This window comes from Tyto alba, unplaced genomic scaffold (assembly GCF_018691265.1).
Source record: "Tyto alba isolate M040663 unplaced genomic scaffold, T.alba_DEE_v4.0 Super-Scaffold_11, whole genome shotgun sequence".
In the NCBI taxonomy this organism is placed as follows: domain Eukaryota; kingdom Metazoa; phylum Chordata; class Aves; order Strigiformes; family Tytonidae; genus Tyto; species Tyto alba.
The window spans coordinates 6,013,214-6,038,269 of record NW_024881273.1 but is presented as its reverse complement, the minus strand read 5'-3'; the positions used below and the strand labels follow the sequence as shown (position 1 = coordinate 6,038,269).

The 25,056-nt window shown below is 42.8% G+C and overlaps 1 protein-coding gene across 1 annotated transcript in view; it reads left to right on the top strand.

The window, feature by feature from the left end:
- The window catches only part of ABL1 (ABL proto-oncogene 1, non-receptor tyrosine kinase), an 83,541-nt gene that overhangs the window by 23,389 nt on the left and 35,096 nt on the right, over positions 1–25,056 (top strand). The gene's annotated exons all lie outside the window — the stretch shown is intronic.

The window sequence follows — 25,056 nt, the reverse complement described above, 5'->3', positions numbered from 1 at the left end:
CCTTGGGTTTCCTTCTAGGATGTGCTCATCAGCCTGAGAACAGCTGTTGGTATGAGACATAATTAAGGTTTAATTGGAGATATCCCTTAGGAGGATAGAGAGAGTAACAGGGAGAAAATAAAGATGAGAATAAACTGTGAAGGTTTAAAAGAAGACGAAAGTTGAAAGAAGAAGAAGCTGAGAAGTGGAAGCTGATGCAGTATTGGTGCAATGGAGGAGCAGAAAAAGGGCTGACGAGCCACACTGGAGCCAACGGGAATTAGAAGAGCTGAGCTGGCAGATCAGATCTCAGAAGTACAATTGCCTGAATTATTCTGGGATGGGGGAGAAGAGGAGCTGAGGAACATGAGGACATGAATTTGAAGACCTTGGAAGTGAAAAGGAGTGTTTTCTGGATGACAGAAGTATAAATGGAGAAAGGCAGGAGGCCTGTTGGGGTCAAGTGACAAGTGGGAAAGTGGTTAGCTGGAGGGCCCTGCAATTCTTGGAGTATGTATGGTAATGCTCATGCCCCGATGAATGGGAGTGGGTGTTGAATTACTAGCAAAAATGCCTTTTCTCCAAAATATCATTGTTAATCTCTCTTACTGTTGTGTTTAAATAGAAGTTTATAGCCCTTGCTTTTGTCATGTTGGCGTTTCAAGGGGCTTTTTTTTATGTCAAGCGTATTTGCAGCAGCACAAGGGAGGTAAATTGCTCTTCAAGTGGTATGTGTCCCTGGTGCTGCTCTGGGAAAACAAACTAAAACCCAACAAATCAAAATCCCCGCAGTAGATTCAAAAAATATGCTCCCGAGTCCTGCTTAGCAGACCGGTTTGTCCTAGTGGAATTGCAGGGGTGGGAAAACCTGAGTGAACACACCTTATTTTCATTGCAGCTCTGCAGAAACTCAGACATTGGGAAGTGCAACAGATTGTCTTTGGCCATGCGGGTAGTCCAGGTTGGGGTGAATTGAAGACTGACAGCCGTTGCAGATTGCCTAGGATGTTTTGCCCTATAAGTTCTAGCCAAAATGAAAATAGTTCCCTTAAACAAAATATTTAGGCAGACTCTATTCAAACATCCCCTGGAGTTTCCTTTCTTTTAAATTGTGTGCCAAAATACGTTTGAAAATTCTGCTGTTGAAAGTGGAAAACTGCACGTTAGCAGTTTCCATTGAAATTTCTAATTGTGAGCATGTGCATTTAGTGCCTTCAGATTTTCATCACACCCTTTAGCTGAGTGGCTTCAAACTCTTCATGGAGGGAAGTGCCTTTTCCTAAGAATCTGGGAATGTTTGAATGTTGAGAACAGATTTAGTATCTTTTGATGAGAGGGTTAGCCTGGTGCTTAGAGCAAAGTCCTGGGAGCTGTAAAAGTGCAGGGCTATTATGCTAGCTGAGCCAACTGACTTTCCTCTCTGTATGACCTCCAGCAAGTCCTCGGACCTCTTTGCATATCATTCAACCCAGCTGGAAAACCTAAGTAAACAGCAGGAACCTTGCTGGAAGCCAGAAGCCTTGACTGACTGAGTTATTCTGGGGAAATTAAAAAAGTCATGAATTAGAATCAGGTAAACAACATGTAGATTGGATTGTTTTAAAGATAAAATAATTCTGTAAATGTCCAAAGCCGCTTTAATTTGGTTTAGTTTGAATGAGTGAAGTGATTGCTCTGTCCTACTCTACGGCAAAGGAAAAAAAATTATACTTGCAGTTTCCCTTTTCATCAGACTGTTTACAGAGTCTGTAGAAATTGAGTTAATCAATATTTCTATTAGACACATGCTTGGGCCCCATGCCACAAGCACTCATTTTTAAACCCTTCAATCTTGTATCATTTATGGAGATTGTATTGTCAGAAATAGTGCTGTAAATAATTTATTTTGCTGCCAGTGCTTTTCTAAAGGTCTCTAGGCGTGATGCAAGATTTCCTCCAGGAGCTGTAAAGCTTCCAGATCAGTTTGCTATGGCAAAAGGATTTTTTTTGAGAGACAGACAAGTAGGATGGTGGAAATGATTGGTTATTTCAGGGAGTGGCTGGCAGCTGTTTCTTCTGCATTGTTATTGTAATCTAGAGTAGAGCAATTAATAAGTGAAATTATAGCCATCTCATCATTTCGTGGGTTGCGTGGAACGAGTCAGGTTTCTCTGTGCACACAACCTTCTGACACCGCAGATGCCCCTGTCCGAGTCGGTGCCCCTGCCCGCGGGCACGGCCGGGGCAGCGCGTACCCCGCGGGTGTGCCGGGGAGCTGGGTGCTGGTGGCAGCTGAGGGGCAGCCTCTTTGCACCCTGCTAGGCTGGGATGGGGGAATGTCAGTGCTGTAATAGGTAACGTGCTGCAGCGTAGCAGATTGTGTTGTGCAGCTACATCAGAAGTGTAGAGACTCTGGTTTGCATATTTGATGTTTTCCTCTCTCTCAAGCGACACCATTTCTAACTAGACTGTCAGTTGCAGAAGAAATGTGGCACCGTCTTCTCTTTGCATTGTTCAGTGCAGATCCTTCGTGGGCTGCCTGGGTCCCCTCTCCTCCAGGCAGTCAGTGAACATTCATCCCCAGCCATCCAGGCTGGCTGCAGCTGGGTCTTCCAGCCTGTAACAGAAGATGGAAATCTGTCAAATATCTGTAACTTCTCAGAGATGAGAAACTGTGCTGATTGAAGAGAAAACCCTACAGTGGGCCTAAATAAACATCAGTAATATACTGCGAAGCTCGCAAGAAAGTCACTACTTCCAATTTGCTCTTGAAAATTTTCCCAGATCTTTAACACTGTTACAGATTTCTGAGTAATGAGTAGAGAGTGCAAAGAAAGTGTCACGTAAACTAACTTGGTTTACTCCCCAAACGAATTAGAAGGCAAGTAAAGCAGGCACAGGTAGCCTAAATTATCTCCACAAGCTTCATTTGCTGAAAGTTTAGACCCAGAGAGCTGATTTGGCTTTAGCTCTGGTATATCAAAGCTCTTCCTAAAGCATTGACAGCCAGTTGTCCAGAGAGTACTTGGGTATTACATGCTCCATCAACATGCTCTGCTAGTCTATATCCAGCAACGACTTGCAAAGATTGGTTGTTGCTGATGTAAGTCTTAGTGATTCCTGGAACTGCCCTTGCCTGTCCTCATGCACCTTCAGTTATGTGGAGAGAAGTTAACAACCTCAATGAATTAAGACTACAAGCAATTAAAAAGAGAAACGCTGACTTTTTGCTTGGTAGGAATAACAAAAAGAACAGCCTGGTTACTCTTGTATTGCAGATGGTGATTTACAGGCATCGGATGGAATAAACAGATCCTGTACTTCTTACGTGGATCGTGCTGCGCCTGATGCGTCTGAGGAGCCTCCTGTCCCAGTGGGCACGATGTTAGTGCCGTTCACTAACAGCTTAGCCAGCCAGGCTCCGGCTGGATCAGGAAATGAATCCTCAAATGCCTGTTTTGCATAGATGTATGTATTCTTAAAAGTTGCCATTTTTAATGCTTTGGGAAAACATTAAGTATAATAGTTAAAAATAACTTGTATCACTTCATGTCAGGTATAAAACATTGCATTTTGACTCAAGTTGTAGATTAAAGTGGGAGGCTGTGTCTTTCCTTCTTTTTGTTTTAAACAAGCTGCATCCTTTATTGGCCTCTCCTGTGTGCCTCTATTTAGCCCCCAAGGTGGCTCTTTCCTATGAAATGGTATTGTTAGACTTTGTTGTTAATGATTTTTGTGCTTCAAAGGAAAGGATCAGTAACTGAATTTATCAGTTTTTTTATACTGAAAGAACAAACCTCACAGTATTTGAAGTTTCCTTCTGAGGTAATTTTTTTTTCATGGCTTACTTTGGTTTTGTTGCATGATGTATCCCAACATTTCCATCAGTGTGCTTGGGTGCACTGGGTGTCTCGGGACGGTGGATTTTTTGGTCGTGTCACTTCAGTTGATGGTGTGTTTGTGACTGCTTTTCCACATGCTGCAGCATGGTCTGCTGACCCCAGCACAGCGGTTCGTAGCTCTGCCACTTGGTGACAGTCTTTCAAAATAAAACCGTCACCAGTGAAATGAAGGTTTGAATTTAACTGACTAGTGTGCACTTCTCCACAGAAAATCTCAGTAAGTATAAGAATTTATTTGTATGTGAAGTAGAGGTGTAGATATCCAGTTCTTCGATGCCACTTTGCTCTAAATACCACATTATTAGTTCCCATTAAATCACTCCCTGGAACATCCTGTGCTGGTAGGACTTTTTTGTGGAGTAAACATGGTAAATGACAGGTTTCCATTGCTGAAGTGTTGCTCAGAGGGGTTGTCACCAGGGGTGACACATACCCACATGTTCACACCTTGTGAGCAGCCTCTTAAAGGCTGTTCAGGCGACCTTGCTTGTCTCTCCAGAGATGCGTACAAAGACACAATCCAGGTGCCCACGAGGTTTTTGCTAATTTGTTCTAGGCAGTGAATCTGTTAGCTGGTCTTTTTTTCAAGTGAATAAAATATGTTTAAGGAATGTTTCCTGGGTGGTGTTTTTCTGTTTGTGTGGTAGCTGGTCCATACCTAATAACTGGCAGCCAAATTTAACTCAGGAATAGACAGAGAAGCGGGGAAATCTCATCTGTCAACCTTCCTGCCCAGTAAAAACTAGTCAGTACAGCATATATGTTGTGCTGGATTAACTGCACCGTATCTTCCTGAAGTGGAAGGCCAAAAAGTAATAGGTGTTAGAGGAAGCATTATGTCTTGTACTTGGGAGAGAAGAGCCTGCCAGGGAGCTGAGGGATGGGTGCAAGGAGGGACTCAAAGCAGTCTCTCACCATTTCTCATGTCTTTGTACAGCATATCGCACAGCCCCAGACAGCTGCTTTTATTATGTGGCAGACAGACGGACAGATGTGGGGCTCTTCTTCCAAGTGGGAGGGTGGAGTACAGATATATGTCCCTGCAGGGCAGAACTTGGGCAGTACTTGCCCTCCTGGTCAGGCTTTCGGCAAGCTTTCCATCTCATTGCCCTTCTCACCCCACATCTCCCTTTCTCCCCTCTTCTGGTGGGCCAGGCACACAGGTCCAGCTGTAAACTTTGAAATCTTCTTTTCACAGCTTGGTTTGAACTTCCTGGTAGTGCTCTGAAATTGTATTCTCTGTACTCTCTACCTAAGATTAATGAATAAGAAAGGATGAAGGTTTTCTTTTCCTAGAAAAATCGTATGTTGGCCATTATCTAGATTTCAAATACAGTTCCTAATAAAGGACAGTAGGTACAATTACTGTGACAGTAATTGCTGTTTGAGTTGTGGAAGTGCTGAGGTCCCACTTTGTAGGTCTTGTTTGCATTTATCTTCTGTGTTCAAGAAAAGCTACTGCAAATGTTTGTATGAATCACTGTAAGCTCACAAAATATGTCTTGCAATGTATCCTTCCTTTTGAGGGACTTATATTTTGAGAAGAAAATGACCACCATCATGTCTGTTTGTACTAGGATTTATTTTGGCTGCCAAAATTGCACATATTTATTTTCCACCTTCCTTCTCTTTAATCCCATGTTTAACGCTTTAATTCCACTGCATTTTATCTTCTCTTTCCATTCAACTCTGATAAAATTCTCCCAAAATGTCAGAGCAGTAGAAGAAAATAAAAAATTAGTAGTTTGCTCTTTTTGTGCTTCTGTATGGCAACACTTTGGCAGTTGAAACATTCATGAACCTAGTATATCATCTAGTATTGAGCTGTTTTAGTGGATTTCATGATGCTGGTGCCAGGAGAACCTTTCTAGCAGATATAGTCCTGGAGCAAATTGGTAATCTCAGGAATTTGGGATCAATTTACTGGAGTTCTGAAATCTGGAGTGCTACAAAGTGAGGTAATTTGTGTTTTGTTCAATTCACTGCAGAATTGTGGAGCCACATTTGCAGCTATATCTCAGGATTATAAGAAAGACAGGAAGAATACCTGGAAAAGACTAGAGTTTCCTCTAGAATAAACCAGTTTAATGGGTTGCTGAAGGCAATAGAGAGATTCTGATGTAAGGCCTGCTCCTTATCTAATAAAAGCTTTTAATTAAAATGTGAATATCACAGTGGCAGTTTCCTTGTTGGATTTTGCATGTTCCTTAAATTCACAGGGTGGGAAAATTGTAGTTATAGAAAATTATTTTCAGTTTTCAGCATTGTGGGACCTCCTGTGTGATGGGGGGGCACAGATGCCTGCACACGGCTGGCTGGCTGAGCAAGATTTCTCATTTAGCTGAGGGCTGGATGGCAGGTGAACAGGAGAGGATTTCTCCTGCTTCTGCAAACTGTGAGATCAATCCCCTTATGTTTCCACCTTGCTGAATTCCAGACAAAAGGTCATTCCCAACACAAACTCTGAGGGATGCTTGCTTTTTGCAACCTAAGATGCACCAGCCTCTCCTTGTGGTGTGCATGTCTGCTGGTCTCTGACACTGGAGGACAGCAGTCTCTCTAAGCTGTCTTTATGTCTCCAGCAGCAGTGTATCCTCTGTCTGGGCAAAGGATACTGTCTGCAGTGCTGCTTTCAGACAGTGTCAGCTCTCAGCTACCGATTCTGAATGTTTTGGAGAAGACAGAAGGGGGAGGAGGGGCAGAAATCCTCCATATTCCCGAATTTAACAAGGCACCAGTGATAAAAGTTGGTTTTCATGCTGTATGTTTAAGACAGGGTGCCGTTTCCTTCTCTAAGTCTTCTGATGCAGAGGGTAGTACTCAGAGAACAGACCTTTATTACTGAAGGTGTAGGATGCTTTAGAGTTATCTTGTTGAGCTCAGAGTTTCCAACACAATAAAGTATATTTCTGAGAGATATTTCTGTGGATTAGCAGCACCGAGGGCACAGTCTTGGCCCTCTTTCAGTAGGCTAGCACCTAACTTTGGGTTGTGTTAAATAATTAGTTCGGGATACTTGGCACATGACCACAGCCAGAGGACAATATGTTGGATTATTTAGCTGGCTTGATGTGCCGGGGAGCTGAATTTTGACTCCATTCCTTTCAATCTCGCTCATACACCAGAGGAGCAGGGGAGCAGCTTCTGCAGCTCAAAGCTGGTTTGCTCCAGCTGACCTGAAAGAGCCCTCGGTCGTGTCAACACTGGAGACTCAACCCTCTTGGAACCCAGGTTATGAAGGATAACACGATGCCATTTTTTTCTGCCTTCTTCCTCCTTTCTGCATTTCCTGAAATATTAATGAGACATTTTTGAAGTACTTGACATCGGTTTCTAATCAGTGGTGTCCATGAAGCAGTGCTCCGTCGTTAGCCATGATGACGTTGTTTGGCATGAGCGGCTGCCAGGTGAGTGAAAGTCGATCTGGAGCTGTGGAGTGAGTGGAAATAATGTGGCCCAGGACATGTGTATGTAATTTGTTCAGATGATTCAAGTGAGAGCCATGGCAACTGAGATAAACAGAGGAAAAGATACTGGAAAACCAGCAGTGGCTTCATTTTAATAACACAGCCTTTATTCCAGACAGCTCAGATGTTTACTATAAGAGCTCCATCTTCCTGCGTGTCTCTTCCTCCCCACCACCCCCATCGTTTCGCATGCACTTAGTCATGAGATCAGATGGCTTCTTGGGTAAAGCACCGCAGGCCAAATTCCACAGTTTCTACTTGAGCAAAAAGCCATCGTCCGTCTTGAAATACGGGCTGCAGAATTTCTCTCTCTGTTTGCACATCCATGATTGAAAGAACTCTAATAAAAATATATCTTATTTGAGTTTCCTGTGGCTCAGAATGCACTTTCTGAAAGCATTATGGATTATTTGGCCAAGTGTGATGTCTGAGCGCAGGATGCCCTTTCGCTAGAGATAAAACTATTAGGCAAGCATGAAGGTCTGTGCTCTATAAAGGTAATGTTTGAAATGGAAAGAGTGGAGCAAAGCACACCACCGCCACTCTTCCCGTGTGAAGTTAGAGTAAAGTTGGCCAATCTGTGGCTGTTGAATAACAAACAGCTCTTGAGAAGATCAAGTACAACTTCCATGCCAGGGCTCTATCACGTGCTTGGCAGCGGGGCCGTGCTGGTGTGTGGGCTTCTGGGCAACTGAAACCTCAAGCTGCGAGTGGAAACAACCCAGCAAGAGCAGCAGACGCCTTGTGCCGTGCTGTGGAGAGAGGACTGGGAACGAGGACCTGAGTTCTCTCTCCAACTAAACGATTCTGATGGCTGTGCTTGCTGCCCGGGGTTGTGTAATCTTGCGTAGGGCTACAGTTGGGTATGCTTATCCCAAATCCCACCCCCCAGGGGAGCTGGGGGTGATTCACTGCTCTGAATCACAAATCCTGACACTTCTCTAATCGCTGTCCTTAGTGTGTCCTTGCTTCATGGGCTGCAAATCCAGTCTGATTGGAAGAAACAAGCTTTCAAGCAGTTTAAAAGCTGGCCAATTTCCTATACCAATACATTAATCCTGCATCAGAGTTCTATCTTTGTGGCTCATTTCTTTGTTGCTGTAAGAGTGAACTAGAAGACACAAAAATTTAGAAAAAGAAATCTAGTTAGCTGTAGAAATGTGATAAATATCCAGTAATTTGATTGTGAGAAAAAGCATGCCATGTATATGGTTTTCGGTTCACAGTTTAAAACTGAATATATTTATCTGTTTAGAAAATCTGCTCTTTTTGTTATGAATTGGCAGGATCCCTGATTCTCTGTTGTTCCAAGATTCTGCAAATACCAATAAAAAAAAAAATCTATATCTAAATGAAGTTGTTTGACTATGCTTACACTCTATATACCTTTTTCACATATGGTTCAATATGAAACTTCCAGTGTCTATACAGAGAATGCTAAATTGTGAGCTTTTTTTTTTTGAATGACTGAAAATAAGGATTAAAGCTAATTTTGCAAATATTCTCTAAGTTGTCATTTTGCAGTAGGAATGGAGCCAGGGCACTGGTTGCTGAATTCTTGGTTAATTAAGCATGTGAAGCCATCCTGCGTTTCTTAGTATGTACGTGCTCCACTCCCTCTGCCTGCTCTTCTTCTGGTGGCTCCAAACTGCCTGTCTGCTCCGTATTCTTGGTCACAGATATTGCAGTGTCTGTGACAACACCGATTGTGTTACTCTGCAATGTGTGAAAATGAATGTTAGGTGCTGCCTGTACATCTCTTGCCGGCCTTGGTGTGGGTCTGCCGATGCTGCCTTTACCAGGACTGCCTGCATTGAGCCTGCAAGCCGATAGTCAGGAACCCTCTGCTACCAAAAGATTCTGCCTGTGTGTTGCACGCTGTAGTGAGTGAAGTGTGAACAGGTTTGTCTTAGACATTTATCTTACTTAACTTGGCTTGAAGGGAATTTGCAGGCTCTCTAGCAAGGATGCCGTTTTCCGAAGATGTGCGTTATCGATGTTAGTGTAGGTGATAAAACAAGACACTCTCATCTTTCTCTCTGAATTTTTTTCTCTACTTCATTATTCAGTTTTACATTTTTATGTCATTTCCAGTTCTCTTATCACAGTGAAATCTTTCAGAGTGGATAAAAGCTGAAAGCTACAAGCAGAAACTAAAATTTTTCAGCTGCCTTTGCTATCAAGCAGCAAACATAAGTCAGAAGCCCAGTGTTTATTTTGCTTTTGTTACCATTCCTGTATGAAAAAATGTACATAAAAGGTCTGGTTGCTGACTTGCAGTGACTGGGGTAGTGCGAAGAGCTGAGTGAAGGGATTCAGAAGGAAGAGATACAGAGTTCAGTCTTGAGTCATGGAAGATGCTTTCCCCGATCCAGTGTTTTTGCATCATCTGTCCCCGTGGTGGCTTCAGCTATCTTCTTAGAGGTCCACCCACTGGCACAAGTTCTCGGCTTGTTTGAATGTTCCCTAAACATTCCCTCCTGGCACAGATTTTCTTTCTCTACCCGCCTGCCCTTGCTGGCAGGTAGAACTGAGAAACTGGGAACCAGTGTGGAGAACTTGGGAGGGATTTTAAATTTGCAGGATGCTTTGAAAGGGTGCAGCTTCAGAGCAGAGGTTTGCATCAACACTCAATGACAGAACTGGAGCCACAAACAGACAGGGTGAAGGGGCTGAGCTGGTTGGGTCAGCAGAAGTGGTGGGCCAGCTCTTGTAGGTGTTCAGTCAGGAGCAAACTATTTTCCACAGGATTTCAGAGTGGAAACTTGAGTCTTACTAGAAGTATTCCCGAGGAGCAGAAGTGCCAGTGATTAATACATTTCCAATAAGGATAGGAACTGAAGTTTGCTCCCTGCTTCATGGGGGTGATGCCTGCTCAGGAAGAACACCTGATTTATGTGGTTTTTTGGTGGCCAGTTTCTGACTGGAAACGTTTGGAGCCTGTTTTGAAGCTGTGCAGAAGAGCGTGCTTGCGTCATCCAGAAAATGCAGTGAGTCAGTGGAGTCCTGAGGGAGCTGTAACGGCTCAAACAGAAACTTGGAAAACGAAATGGGGATGGATTTAAAGATACAGCATTTGTGGCCACTGCTTCATTTAGTGATGGCCTGCATTTGTTGAAGGCATTGGTGGTGAAGGGGTTCAATAAGGACTTTGCTGCTGTAAATACAAGTGGAGCTTTGTAAGAGTGATCCACCAGGGGCAGGGTGTGGAACTGGAACAGGGTGTTAAGTTAGTGCTGTTTGCCATTATACTCAGTATTTTGGTATTCAGGGAATCTCCATGAATTCTTCATTGATATGTGTGTTTTGGTATGTTAATGAATAACTTATTGGGAGGGACAGGAAGGAAGCAGGGGGGCCGCCTCTCGGTTTGGCCCCTGCTCATCCTTTTCCTCAGTGTTTTCAGCCGCCTTCAGATTTGGGATGGTTTCTACACTGTCACAAGCTATGCTATTGCTGCAATGCAGCTGTGTTGGGATTGCTCTTGGGCCATTTCATCTGCCCAGAGAAGACAAGGTCCTGTTAAAGAACCACTATGTGGTTTGTAAACATGTACCTAGATCCTAGCTTGGGTTATAGGGGGTGTTGGAAACACTTGCTGGTGCCACCACCATGGGGAGGTTTGCTGTTAATGGCTGCTACTCTTTCTCTTCATGTCCACCCACAGCTAGACAAAATGGATATGGGATACCTCCTTCCTTCAAACCAAATGTTGATTCACAGAAGGTCGTTTCAGGGATTAGTTGTGCTCTTAAAACGCTTTTGGTGCCTATCACAGGTGAAATAGCCAAGGTCTGTTGTGATACTGAGGGTGCATCGTTTGTTTCACTTGAAAACTTTATGTGATGCTAACCACTGTAGTATTTGAACACCTCAAAACCACAAACGAATTAATCTTTATTATATGCACACAGGTCGAGGCAATCCCATGCACAAATACAGGCTGGGTGATGAATGGATTGAAATCAGCCCTACAGAGAAGGATGTGGGGGTATTAGTGGATGAAAACCTGACTGTGAGCCAGCCCCGTGCGCTCACAGCCCAGAACCCACCCGTGCCCTGGGCTGCAGCCAGAGCAGGGGGGGCAGCAGGGCCAGGGAGGGGATTCTCCCCCTCTGCTTTGCTCTGGGGGAACCCCCCTGCAGTGCTGGGGGCAGCTCGGGGGCCCCCAACAGCAGGAGGACCCGGAGCTGCTCGAGCGGGGCCAGAGGAGGCCACGGAGATGCTGGGGGGGCTGGAGCAGCTCCCCTGGGGGGCTGGGCTGAGAGAGTTGGGGGGGTTCAGCCTGGAGAAGAGAAGGCTCCGGGGAGCCCTTAGAGCGGCTTCCCAGGGCTTAAAGGGGGGACAGGAGAGGGGGGGAGGGACTCTGGATCAGGGGGTGTGGGGATAGGGTGAGGGGTAACAGTTTTGAACTGAAAGAGGGCAGATTTAGATTAGATGTAAGGAATAAATTCTTCCCTGTGAGGGTGGTGATGTGCTGGCCCAGGGTGCCCAGAGCAGCTGTGGCTGCCCCCTCCCTGGAAGGGTTCAAGGCCAGGTTGGACGGGGCTGGGAGCACCCTGGGCTGGGGGAAGGGGGCCCTGCCTGGGGCAGGGAGGTTGGGACTAGATGATCTTTAAGGTCCCTTCCAACTCAAACCATCCTATGATTCTATATATTTCTGGAGGGAAGAAGTATCCATACAGTGGCATAATAGTGAAGTTGTTGATGCTTTGTGCTTCATATATTCCCTACTGAATCACTATTATTTTTGCTTCAGAATTTAGAGCCCGTTTTCTTCTTATACAAGGCCAACAGACTAAAGTTGTTCCTCCCAGCAGAGGTAGTAGAACAACAAAAAACCCTGACAAATCTCCCCTCTGGGTAGGCTTTTCCCCTGCTGAGACAGAGCACCTGTAATGCAACTTCAGGTGCTGAACTTTGTTGATTTTTATCTGAGCATGACAGAGTAAGATGCATTAAAGCTAGCTGTCCCTTATGGGTAAGGTGATCCTCCAGAGTGACTTTTTCTGAAAATAAAAGAACAAGTTTCTGGAGAGCCAAGAATGAAGAAAAATGAGAAAACTTGGCTTTTCCTGTTTGTTCGGGCTTTTTGAGCGGGGCAGCTCAATCTCTGGGCTCTCTCAGCAGTCCTGCCAGGGTGGCTCAGTAGCTGCGTTACTTAACATGGTGCTGAAGCTTTTTGAATGAATGTCCCTGACTGTCCCACCAGCTTGGCTTTGTCCTATTCTGCAGAGCTGAATCAAAAACCTTCTGGCTCCCAGGGTTGCCGCTGTGTCTCTTTGGTGAGCTCATTTCAAACTGTGGATCTCCTGAATGAGTGCAGTGGGATTTTTTACTGGGCCTTCAGTTTCCTTGTATTTGCAAATTCACTCTGCCCATTCCCTGAGTTCGCTTCCATTGGGTTGTGTACTGACCTATGTCTTCTTCTATGTGTATAGACTATTCTGACACTTTATTATCAGGAATATAAAAATGTTTTGTGACTGTAATGTGCATAAACTTCAGTGTTCTAGTTTAGCTTTAACTCTCTTGCTGTAGCTATTATATTCAGACCATGAAAGCTTCATTAGTTCATTCTGATTGAAGAGTGATATGGTCCCCAGCAATGCTTATGCAAATTGATGACTCACTTATATCTTTAAAGTTGAATTTAAATATCTATAAAATTTTAGACTTAAGCAAGTAATTGCATTAGTTTTGCAACTTCTGTGAAAGACTGTTATTTTTTTTACACCTAAGGCCATATTTCAAACCTGTGACCTCATTCCCATAAAGCAAAGCTATTTCATTACATCATAGTTATGCAATTTGACTTTTGATAGCTGACATTTGCATTTATGTTAGATCCATTAAATATTTGTCTGCTTAAAAAGCTACCAGGCATTTACATGTTAGCATGTAAATGTTGATTAAAAAAATTTTAAACATTGGTATTCTTTCATCCTTCATGCTGGCAGTTTTGTTGAAAACAAATGAATCGTAATTTTTTCTTCCATCATCACTCACTGCTTGGTTTCCAGAAAAAATGATTAATGAATTTTTTGCCTTTGCAGCTGCAGTATTTGATTGCAGCCTGACTTCACTAGTGATACATACGAAAATATTTTTGCGGTTAACTGGACGTTATCAAATCCACAGCAGGTGACTAAGACCATACTCAGATGTAGTTGTTCTCCCTCTGTTGCAGTGATCAGGATCTCTGAGGGCAAGCTCCCCTCCATAGCACTTTCCCCCTTTGTCTGGCGATGTAAGTTCACAATTTACATCATCTAAATAAATACTTGAAGAGCTTAGTGTTCAAGATCTGCTGCCATTCATTTTGCTTTGAGGCACTGTGGTTTCCGTGCTGCTCCAATTAAAGTTAGGTTTCACGTAAGTTGGATGAGACTTGTATGAATCCTTTGAGATGGGAAAGGATCAACGTATATTTGAAACAGTACAATGTGTCAGTCTCTTACAAGGTGCCCATCTGCAGGCTTCATGTAAATGTGGAACATTGTAGCTTAATATTTATTATCCTTAGCAATAGTCAACTGTCTTTGAATCCTGACGAATTCCAGCACTAGCTTCCCCTGCTGAAACGGGTTAAAGCACATCTTTGATCAGTCTGTAACTTTAAATTGCCTTTTTTCCTTCCGTGAACCTCTTCCGTCACCTATCTTTTGCCAGCAAGTCTTGTGAAAGCAGCATCCCTTGTGATTCAGATCAACTGACTGTCTGGCACCAGGGTCTGACGCAGAGCTGGGGAGGACCCCTCCTGCGGGGAGCCAGCCAGGGACGATTGCCTAACCCCCTGCCCCGGGCCGCACGTTGCTCGGTAGCAGGATGCTCAGTGAATGGGATTGAGAAAACCTTGTTCTGAGCACGCTGGAGAGGGTAGCACCAAGAGCAGTAGGACTGATTTCTTGGCACTGTAGGCTGTGGATCTGCAGAGTTAAATTCCTTGCTCAAGCTTACCTCCTTGGTAACACCTTCATGCCACTGATTAGTCATATTAAAAACAAAACCAACAAAGGGATAATTGCCCAAATTTTGTAAAATGGCTATTTTTGCACATTCAGCCTCAGATGGCGTTTGACCCTTAATACAGATGGTTTCACTTAATGTATTTTGTTTAAACAATCTCTGTTCCTGGAAGTGGTTTCAGAATAGGCTGTTCCTCATTGCTGTTCATGTTTGCTTTTTCTTATGATATTATAAGAAGCTGGAAGAGAGCGGATTCAGAAAAGGGCAGCAATCAGTGTTAACAGGCATTTATGATAGCCTATGTATTTTCCAGTTAAGGTACTGCAACTTTGTTGACTCCTCACAGCTTTCAAGACTGAAGTGGTTTGGAGCACTGTTGTCATTTGGCTGTAGAGCTCACTACATTTCTGTTATTCCTCCGTCTGCGTTAGAGACCTCAGGGAGTCCCAGCACATTTCTGTGGAACAGCTTGTCATCTGAGATCTCTGCTTTCCCCTGGCTTTCCCCCATGGGATAGGCTTCTTGGTGCTCCGACACACAAAAACCTCCTCCTCTTGGATACAAACGAAGTGTTTCTGTGTGAGGGGAGGGGGAAATTGTCTGTTATCCTTGGATCTAGCTCCTTTTCTTGTCTGTTATAATTTCTGCATGTGCAGGCTTTTCGCAGATTGTGCAGGATGTGTTGTTGATACTGAACACGCTCTGGGCGAGCTGTGAAAAGCCAGCATCAAGTTCAACGTCAGGAGTCTTTCTATCCTGCCCTCTGCCACAGCCACGCTGCCGCGAGGCAGCTCCACTTAACAAAAGGTATGCGAGTGCCCTCAAAGTACATGAGAAATGTGTTTTATAGACTGAAAGTTGGTGTATTGGGCATGTTACTGAACATTTCACATTTGCATAGTGCCTTCTAGCAGTGGATCGATCTCAAGGCTGGGACCTGATTTGTAGTTAGCTTGTCCAGAAGCCAGGTGGCATAAAAATCTTTTATGTCTGGAAGAAATGGGGGCAAAGTTGGGTAATTAGTTTATCTACAATTACAGAAGAAATCTAAAGACGAGTTGGAAATAAAACTGCAGCATGTCTATTCCTAGATCAAATGATTAAGCCGAATGGTTAATTTTCCCTTTATGTTCTTCCTAAAATGATTTTCATCATAAAATCCAGACACCATTTGAGGGCTCGACAGTGTAAGCAAAAGTGAACCAAGCTGTTACCAGCTCTTTCCAAAACAATAACCTGCTAATCCTTCCAATGACGTTGTGACATCCTGTATGTAACAGTTCAGATACAATTAAAAAATGAGAGATCGCATAGTCTGTGGAGTTTTTCTCCTTTACTTTTTCTTGGTCTTATAAATGATACTTTACATGGCTTAAAATCCTTTTGCATTACCTCTTCAGTGTCTTCTGTTACCTGTGCAATATGAAGCAATGCATTGGCTTCATCCCCTCCTTGACTCCAGAGCTGCTGGAGATTCCTAGTCATGCTTCTCCAAACCTTCCTCTGCTTTGAGATTAATTTTAAAATAGGTTTTACTGGCACCCTCACTGAAGTGCGTGTTGGCGGGGAGGGATTGGGGGAACACAGGAGCTCTTTTGCCCTGTGAAAATCCTCTGGCCGTGTTCTAGGCACAAGACTTGCAAATACTGAGCTGAACCAAGAGAAGGGAGGAAATCTGGATGTGTGGCCTAACAAGAACCAGATGGCTTTTGCTCAGGGTTTTCCCACCTCTTGTTGGTTCACGCCAGAACCTGCCTTCTCCTTTAGTGGTACATGTTCTATGCTGCTTTTGTTTGTTCACTGATTTTGTAGGCGTTAAACTTTATTCTTGTAATAACTTGATATAACGTATCTAACTTGGCTGGGCAGACAGATGAATTTGCATAGGGAGTCCTGAATACACCATGGACTGGTGAAGTTAAGTCTGGACTTTCTGCACTGCATTAGGTAAACCCTAATTTTTATATCAGATACCATCTAAAGTCAAACAAAGGAGTAGCCATTGTATCCTACCTGGGCAATATATGGTGCTTTTCATTCCTCTTGCAACATGTTGTGAGAGAGATGCAGCTTCATAAAGTGTTGGATATTGTTTTTCTTTTTTTTTTTTTTTTTTTTTTTTACTGGGAGTGTTGCATGACTTTTCCTTCATGGAGAAAATTAGAGCAAGAAAAATGTAGTAAGAGATTGTACCAGAGGCTTGCAATCTGTAGAAATAACATGAGGTTTAGTTGATCCATTTATCACTGACATGACACTTCAACATGGATTGGAGTTCAATCAGAAATAGCAAAAGCTGTGAATTTAATTACAGGATGGTGGTGGTATCTTCTGCTTGGGGCTTTCTGGAACACCTCCAGAATCAGGAGAGGCTTACAGAGGCGCTACAGAGGAACTTCCTGCCCAAGAAAGCGTTACTTGCAAAGCTGTATTTTCAGAGAGCGTTGTCTCTATTGCAGCACTGTTGCATATCTGGGTATCTGTCAGCTCTCTAGGAATTTGAGGCATTGCCTTCCCTAGATCCAGACTGGAGCGCAGCCAGTTACTCGAGGCTGGCTGAAGTACTTCCATTTCAGGTGGAAGCAGGTCTCCCAGTGCTGAATGACTCTATGGGCCATTTGATGGGTCTCTGAATGATTAATATAAGGCAACTATATCTGGTCCACTCCTACATTCACATTTATTTCTTCTGGATTTGTTTGTAGATCTTTCAGTGGGAAAGGTCAGTAAGATTAAGCTGACCATACAACTCAGTACTTGCCAGTACAGATTATTTTCTCAGTATTTTGATTTAAGAAACAGCTCTCCTGGCCCTTTCATGATGCCAGCACTGTTGTTTGTATGACCATGTAGTGAGGAGTCTTCATATTATTCAACTGAGTTGCCACACAGTTTTGTGAGCACTGTTGCCAACAAAAGGGAGAAGATGGGAAGGGTGGGACCAAAGCACTCTGGATTGAGATGGCATTAACTGGCTGAGGACCCTCGCTCTGTGTCAGCACAATCTCTTCCCAGATAATTTCCGCGTTTGCCTGTAGCATTTTTCTGCATCCTGCCCTTGTGCTTCATTGTGCAAATTTTCAGAGCAGTGGCAGGTATTTACTTTTTGTTTGTTTAATAATTTGTGAAGGTCTTAAAAAATCTACTTCTCTCCCTGTGAAAACTGAAGTGACTCAGCTGAGCCTGGGATGAAATATATGGCAGCTATAGGGCCAGTGCGGAGCAGGGTTGGATAGCTCATGGGGTGCCGACTGTTGTTATTCATTTATACTTCCACACTTTTCTTTATTTTCTGTCTGGTATGTGGGCAGACAGAATCTACAATCTTTATTCATGCCAACAGCTGTAAACCTCAGACCACATATAATATATCTGCTCTGTGAATGGCTCTGATTAATGATGGGCAGGTAGAGTAAAAAGGGAATGAATGGAAAGGAACTTTGGATTTCTCAAAATACATGGAAAGAGTTTGGGGTTACTGGAGATCAGTAGCACTGATGTATTTTTTTACACCTTCCTTCTTTATCTTGCCTCTTTTGCCTGGAAAGGTAGAAAACATGGAGGTATTCCACAGTTTCATGCCATTTTCTAAATCAAAATGCAGATATGACAAGCATTATACTCTAAGCATACCAAGGAAACTCATCCTGGAAGGGTTTAACCTAAGAACTTCTCTTGATGAATTCAGCATCTGACTTTTGCTCTTACTGGTGCAGCCTATAGGGAATGTTCCCTAGCTTTTCCAAAAAAGTTCAAATGCATGCTTCTTTCAATGTGTTTTTATGTTTAGGAATTGAAAAAACAGTGTTTTAAACCCTTGTGAAAGTTTAGCACTAGGTCTAGCGCTTGAACTGCATCCGTCTGTGCTCAGCAGTGCATAAGTAAAATGGATACCTCTTTCTGCATCCTTGCTCCAGCTGGACCACAACAGAGGTGTGTATCTACATTTTTACATTTGCCTGTCTTCACAGTGAAATAACTTATTTTTGTCTGAAGTTTCTGCTTGTTGGCCCCAGTCTTCACAAGAGAAAATGCTGGTCCTGCCTTTATGTCATAGTCCCAGCAGGACTCTTAAAACTTCTTATATTGTGTCCTGACAACAAAATAAAATGCTGAACAGTTTTGAGGGAGCCATTGCTACAGGCAGTTCTAATTAACTGGAAGCTTTTCCTTTCTGGGAGTGTATATTTAATTTCTTACACTGGGAATAATAAGCAATTAGTGCTGTGGAGCACTAGGCACTTCACCTGCATATCTGAGGGAAGCTGAGAGTAGATACTGAGGGTGGATAAATACTGTAATTCAAATCAAGTGATTGTAGATGTTTTTATATAGCATCTCTTATGCTTACATAAATGCTTTTTAATTTATATAGTTACAAAGGACTTCTACTGTCTCAAAATAAGATGTACTCCCCTGTGGATGAATTAGCGAAGTCGTGAATTCCTGATCGGGAGGCACTGGTTTTTGGGTTTTTTCATTTGTTTGTTTGTTTTTTAAATTAAAAAAAAAAAAAAAACAGCAAACCAAAAACCAACAAAAAACCCCCCACTCATTACAATGTCAAGCAATGTATATGCTGTGATGCTGTAAAGGTTTTTGTCCAGTGATACTGATACTGTTCAAAAGCATAACTCTGTTTATGATTAGATCCCTGGAGAAAAATTATATTTGCAGTTGAATTTATCCAACTTTCCTGTTGCTGTGTGTGTTACTTGAAATATTCTACATTTTAAAAATTACTGTAATCTTTGCTGAATTCCATGCTGAAACAGCTCAGGTGAGCGAGGACTAGCAGAGGGGTGTATGGCTGTGTAGGGAACCCTCACTTGCCCTGAAATAGCTGCAAAAATGTTAATACTGATGTGAGACCTCCTTTGTGTGATCAACTTCAAGGCAAAGGGGTTGAATTGCCACTAGGTTTGATGGTTTATTTGTTTATTGGTGGGTTATTATTTGTGTCTGCTACGCATAATTTTTTTTTCCTTTGCTTTTGAAGTGCTTTGGTGGTTCCTGTACCTGTGGCAGCAGCAAGCGTGCTGGAGGCGTTCAGAGAGTTGTGCCCCAAGTTAAACTCCATTTGGGAGAGAAAGGGCAGCGCAACTGCATGGGTTGGGTGGAGAGACCAAGTGGAAGAAAGTAGTATTAATTCAAGAGCTGATGCACGGAAGGTTTTTCATATTGGCCAGAGTTAAGGTGCTCAGTACAGGTGGGTGTTCCTGAAAGGTCCGTGAGGAGATGCGGGTGCCAACCGGCGCTGCGGCCGAGCCAGCGCGGGGTAAACCTGGCCTCCTCCATCTTCCTCCTGATCCCGGCTGGCTCTAATGCAGCAGTGCTTCAGTAATACTTGTTTTCTTTTCTTCTTCTCCCCTTCCACCCCCTCCTCATGTGTAATTTGATCTCTTAGGCCTGGTCTTCTGCTTTGGCAGATTTTTCAGCTCTTGAATGGAAGAAATTAACCACTTAGTTACTGTCAGGACTAAAACATGCTTCACTGGTCCTCCTGGCTCTTCCTGCAGACGTGCTCAGAATTACTACAAGATAGACCATGAAGTCATCAGCTTTGAGCTCCCTGTTTTAACCTCTTGTTTTAACTTTACTTTTTCATCTGCATTTCCTTGCCTTTTCATTTAAAAGAAATACGGAAATGCTCCCACTCAAGATCTGAGTCAGTATTTGGCAAAGAAACTTCTCTAAAATTTATTTTCTGATACTTTCCAAGTATGTATCTTTTCTGATTGTGTCCTGGCTGTCTGTAAACTCTCTCTTCTCTGGTCTGGCAGCAAATACTTGAACACCAGTAGGATCTCTAAACTGATGTGACTCTACCTATTGCACAGAAATTCTCAGTCCTGGCTCCCTCTTTCACAACCTTAATAAATTGCCCAGACAATAGAAGTTAAGTAATTATAGTAAGTTTGTGATATTTTTGTCTTTAAGGTAAGCTGCTATTTTTTTTCAGATCTGAAAACTGCAAGATGCCTCTTTCTTTTTCTTTGCTTGCAGATGTTTCAAAAAGCTTTTAATGGAAGAGGCCCAAAACTTTTTCAGTGATTTGTGAGAAGCCCTTTTGGACTTGGATTTAACCTTGCAGGCTTCAAATGCTAATACCCCAGGCAATTCCCTGTGGAGCTCACAACCCATCTTGCTTTTCCATATGAGTATTGTGAAGGCAGACCACTATTGCAGGAATTTAGTAGTACTCTTTGCCTTGTTACTACTACCTTAAAAAGAAGGATTCTGCCCTGTTGCTTGAAAGGAATTTCAAACAGTTGAACATCCCCTCTCTGAAATCCCACCACTTCTCAGCCACCTCCTTCACTCATGAAAATTGCAAATAACAAACATCTGTTAAATCATGGAGAAAAAACCAACAAATGCACATGCTGTATTGCAAAATGTTTCTCTGTTGATGTGTACAGTGGACTTTTTGTAACCTGGCTTTTTTTTTTTTTTTTTTTTAAGTTTCTTCTTGTGAGAGTGGGACTTGCTAAATCCAAGTGCCAGAAGTGTTAATATTTCATTGTATGTGCAGATATCTCTTTGTGCTCTTGCAGGGCCATTCATGCTGTGCTAGATGGTTTCTGAAGGAAGGAAAACACTTTTTGCCCTCAGGTGTTAACTAGCCTTTGTCCAAACCTGTGTGTGGGTTGTTTTTTTTTCTTTTTAATTTACAGTAATGGCTATTTTAGAATTGTCAGAATAGTAGCAAGAGGCTTTTGTTTTTAACATGCTATTTTAACTAGCTATTGTAAACACATCAGCTGAATTTTGAGAAGAGCTTAAATGGCAAGGTAGAATAATGGTGTCTCTAAAATTGTTTTCTATATGAGCTGGAAGAAGAAAGGCAGGGATGTCTATGTAAAAAGCTGGAAGAAAGCCGGCGATGGCAGCACTGGCGGAGTGGTTCTGAGGTAGGGCAGTGCCTACCTTGCTGTGACATTACACAGATCACTGAAGGCATGAAGGTTCATCTGGGCAAGGTATCAGGGCAGAGCAGTAAAACCACCTGAGCCCTGTTTGTCTAGGTATACATTACTAATGCTGGTGGTATTACTGATTCCTGGTGATCACCAAGTAAGTGGTAGTTGGTGATCTTTCAGTATCTTGATTGCTTGGGCTTTCTCCTCAAGTACATGAACAAACTTGGAAAGTTTTGCTGGACTGATACAGTCATTCTATATCTACAAATACCAACGAAGACTTTTCTCCCCATCTACCTGTTATGTGGCAGGTATTACAAATAAATCACAAAAAGTAATTAGGTTTTGTGTAGTACTATCATTGCCAAGTAAGTGGAGAAGGTCAGAGTATTGTGGAAAACTTGTTTTCACTTGTCATTTAGAGTAGTTACAAAGTGTCACTGAAGTATTATTCAGACTAAGAGATGATTGTCTCAAGAGACAGTTGTTTAAATCTGAGGTGGTTTATAATGGGCTGGGTGTGGGATGTGGGCTCAGCTCTAACCCTGCCAATCTGGGACTAACATTCTGCTGTGCTTTCTTTGGCATACCACAGTAAAGCTCTCATGGCTTCTCTGATAATTTTCATATACACATATATTTTTAATCAGGTAATGGTATTAGAATGTATTATTTCACTATGAAAGATGTTATCAGAAGAGAGAGCTATGTAGTATGGCAGTGGTATGGACCTATTTTTAATCATAAAGGCAGTGACCTGTGAATGCCCTAAAACCATGTGTAACCTTATCACTTACTAATAAAAATGCATTTTACAAATTATGTGATTCCGCATTTCACTGCTCCATACATTCAGAGACAGCAAAGTGCTCTACAACCAGCATTGAGTTAGTCTTTAACACCAGTGGGAAAATTCTCAGCTGCATTTACAGAAGAGCAAGAGAAGGCACAAGTAACTCGTAACTGTAAGCAAGAATCTATTCTTTTTCTGCCGTGTTCCTTTACTCCTTTGCTTTAACTACTAGTTTGTGCTGCTTCTGTTTCAAGTGGCTTTTCCATCCTGAAAGAGCTGAACGTGCCTATCAAAAAATGTCCAGTGTTTGGGGCTTCAAACTCTGTTATCTTTCCATGTTTCAGAAGAGGATTTTAAAATAAAATTAAGCTCTATTTTTAAATGGGTGACAAGCACTCAAGCTGGTTTTAATGGTATCGCAACAAAATTTGCTCCAGCTGCTAACGTCATGGGATCATGCCAAAACTCACTTTCTGTTCATGGAGTCCAGTCCTTTCACTGCTGCTGTCATGCACGTGTGTGATCGTTCGCTTTTGGAAAAATCTGTCCTCAAATTTTGGGTAGCTTTAAGAAAGTAAAGAATAAATAGCTGTCTGCTAGAAGAAGCTGAAGCATGAAGGCAGTTGGCTAAATAGGTTTATGCTCTTGTATGAGCATGAACAATAAAGGCTAATAGATACTGGATTGCATTAGCAAGAGCAGAGCCAGCAGGTCGAAGGAAGTGATTATTTCCCTCTTTTTGGCGCATGTAAAGCCACATCTGGAGTACGGCGTCCAGCTCCCTCTTTCCCCTGTAGCAGATGCTGACACGCTGGTGGGGGCTGGAGCAGGAGGTGCCCCCAGGGCCGAGGGAGCTGCCTTCGCCTGGTTGGGGAGGAGGAGACCAAAGGGGTCCCAGTGCTCTCGTAACCACCCAACTGGTGGCTGGAGAGACTCGTCCCAGAGGTGCAGAGCAAAAGGGAGAAGCAACACTTGCAACTTGCAGCAAGGCAAAGCCTGATAGACATGATCGATATAAGAGGGTAAAAAGCATTTCACACTGCCCAGCAGACTTGGTTAAAGTTTAGCTGCAAGATGTTTGGAACAACCTGATCTGGATAAATAGCTGCCCTCTGAGCAGGCGGTTGAACTGGAGACCTTCTGAGTCTGCTCCCAACCAAAATTGTTTTGCCATTCTGCAACAGAAAGCCTGAGTTGAAGGTTGCATCAGTCATTCTGTAGTCCAAAAGTCTGCACGCTTTTCATGACTGATTTTATTCTAAGATGTGTATATGACAAACAAACATGAAAGGGATTAATAGATGTCAGCCGTAAGAGTAGTGGAGTTTGTGTGACACTACCAATATGGCTTTTATTTCTGTATCACCAGTTCATTTCATGGCATGCAGGAAAGGCAGAGGATATTTGCTCAAAGTATTTACAGCCTAGTTTGCCACGACACAAAAGAGGAAACGTTGAAGGATGACGTTTGTAGCAGAGGGACCACACAAGCTTGTCTGTGTGGAAACATAAAGGGAATTAATTTGTTTATCTACAGAAGAAGTTATCCCAGGATAGCTCTTTGTGTTCAACTCCCCGAGTGAATGCCTTTCTCCTACAGTGAGGTGGTTCCGCAAGCGGGTTAATTTAAATTGAGATGAGGCTTTCTTCTTCTGGAATAAGAACCCCAGGAGTTCATTGGGAATGTAATCCGCATTGATTCTGCTGGTGCTCATTGTATTTAACCTTAATTGTAATGGCTGGGTGGTGTTCATGGGGGGCGGCCTTTGTACTGCCAGGGGATGCTACAGGGATTCTGCATTCCTCCAGCTGCAGTTGGAGGAGAAGCAGAGTAGAGATGCTCCTCACATGGAAAAGAAGTTGCGTGCAAGATGCCTCATCTGCTCTCACAAAGTTACTTCATCCCAGTTCCCTAAACATGACACTGGGCTTAAACATGTAATGACAGAGTCCTCCTGTGATTTATATAACCTTTCTTCTCCAAATCTGCTTTTATCTTTTTTTTTTCCCCTCCCCCCCAGTGCAGTTCAGTACAAGTTCTCTGTTGCAGTCAGGTAGGGAACACATAGATAGGTGTTGGTTTCTCTTGAAGCTCTTGTGCTTCCATAAAGCAGAAATTTTTCTCCAGAAATAGAGGGTGGAAGGGACACCATGGGGAGAAGTACATAGTTGTCTTTCTAATGCATGTACAGGCTGCCAGAGGTGGGGGATCAGAGCTGTAGCCTCATCTCTTCTCTGGACAAAGTTCAGGAAATGTTTAAGTTCTCTTTCTGTTTCCTGGTTTATTAAATGGGGTATCCATGTTCATCTTTTCTGAGAAAAAGCGTGAAAGCACTTTGAACATCACTCTGTCCTTACTGTGTTGATTTTGCTGCTAGAAATGATGTGACTTATGGTATTTTAAAAGATGCAAATGCTATTATTGCAGTTCAGTACGAGTTGAGAGAGCAAGGATTTCTTTCTAGGCTGTCTTTCACACGTACACCCCATGGATCAGAAGACTGAGGCAAACTAATGCTACAAAATAATGTTTAAAGTGTCTGAGCAATGTTTGTTGTTTTGGAGGCATGGTCCTCAGATGCTGGAATTGTGCAGAGTTTCCCCTAAAGTATTAAATGTTTGAAAACGTTGGAGGGCAAAAGAGCACTAGCTAGTCAATAACCTTGCCAAAATAAACTGTCAGATGTGGAGGGAAGTTTTCAGGGACAAAAATGAAGATTTGCTGCTTCTGTTGATCCTGTGTGTGACACACCAAGTGCTCCACACGCTGTGGTGGCATTTGTTGTGGGTTGGCTTCCCAGACCATTTTCCCCAGCCCCTCCATTTTGTATCCCTGATGAACTCTGCACCCTTGAGCTCCTCTTGCTCCAAGCAGCAAAAGCACCCCGAGATTCAGTAAATGAAAGGGAATTTTTGAGTGGAAAAAAAAGCAATTGTATACACACCCAATTTGCTATCTCCTTTATATGTATACATATATATATATATATTTAAAATATATAAATATAAATGCACATATCAATATATATAACAAAAGTGATACT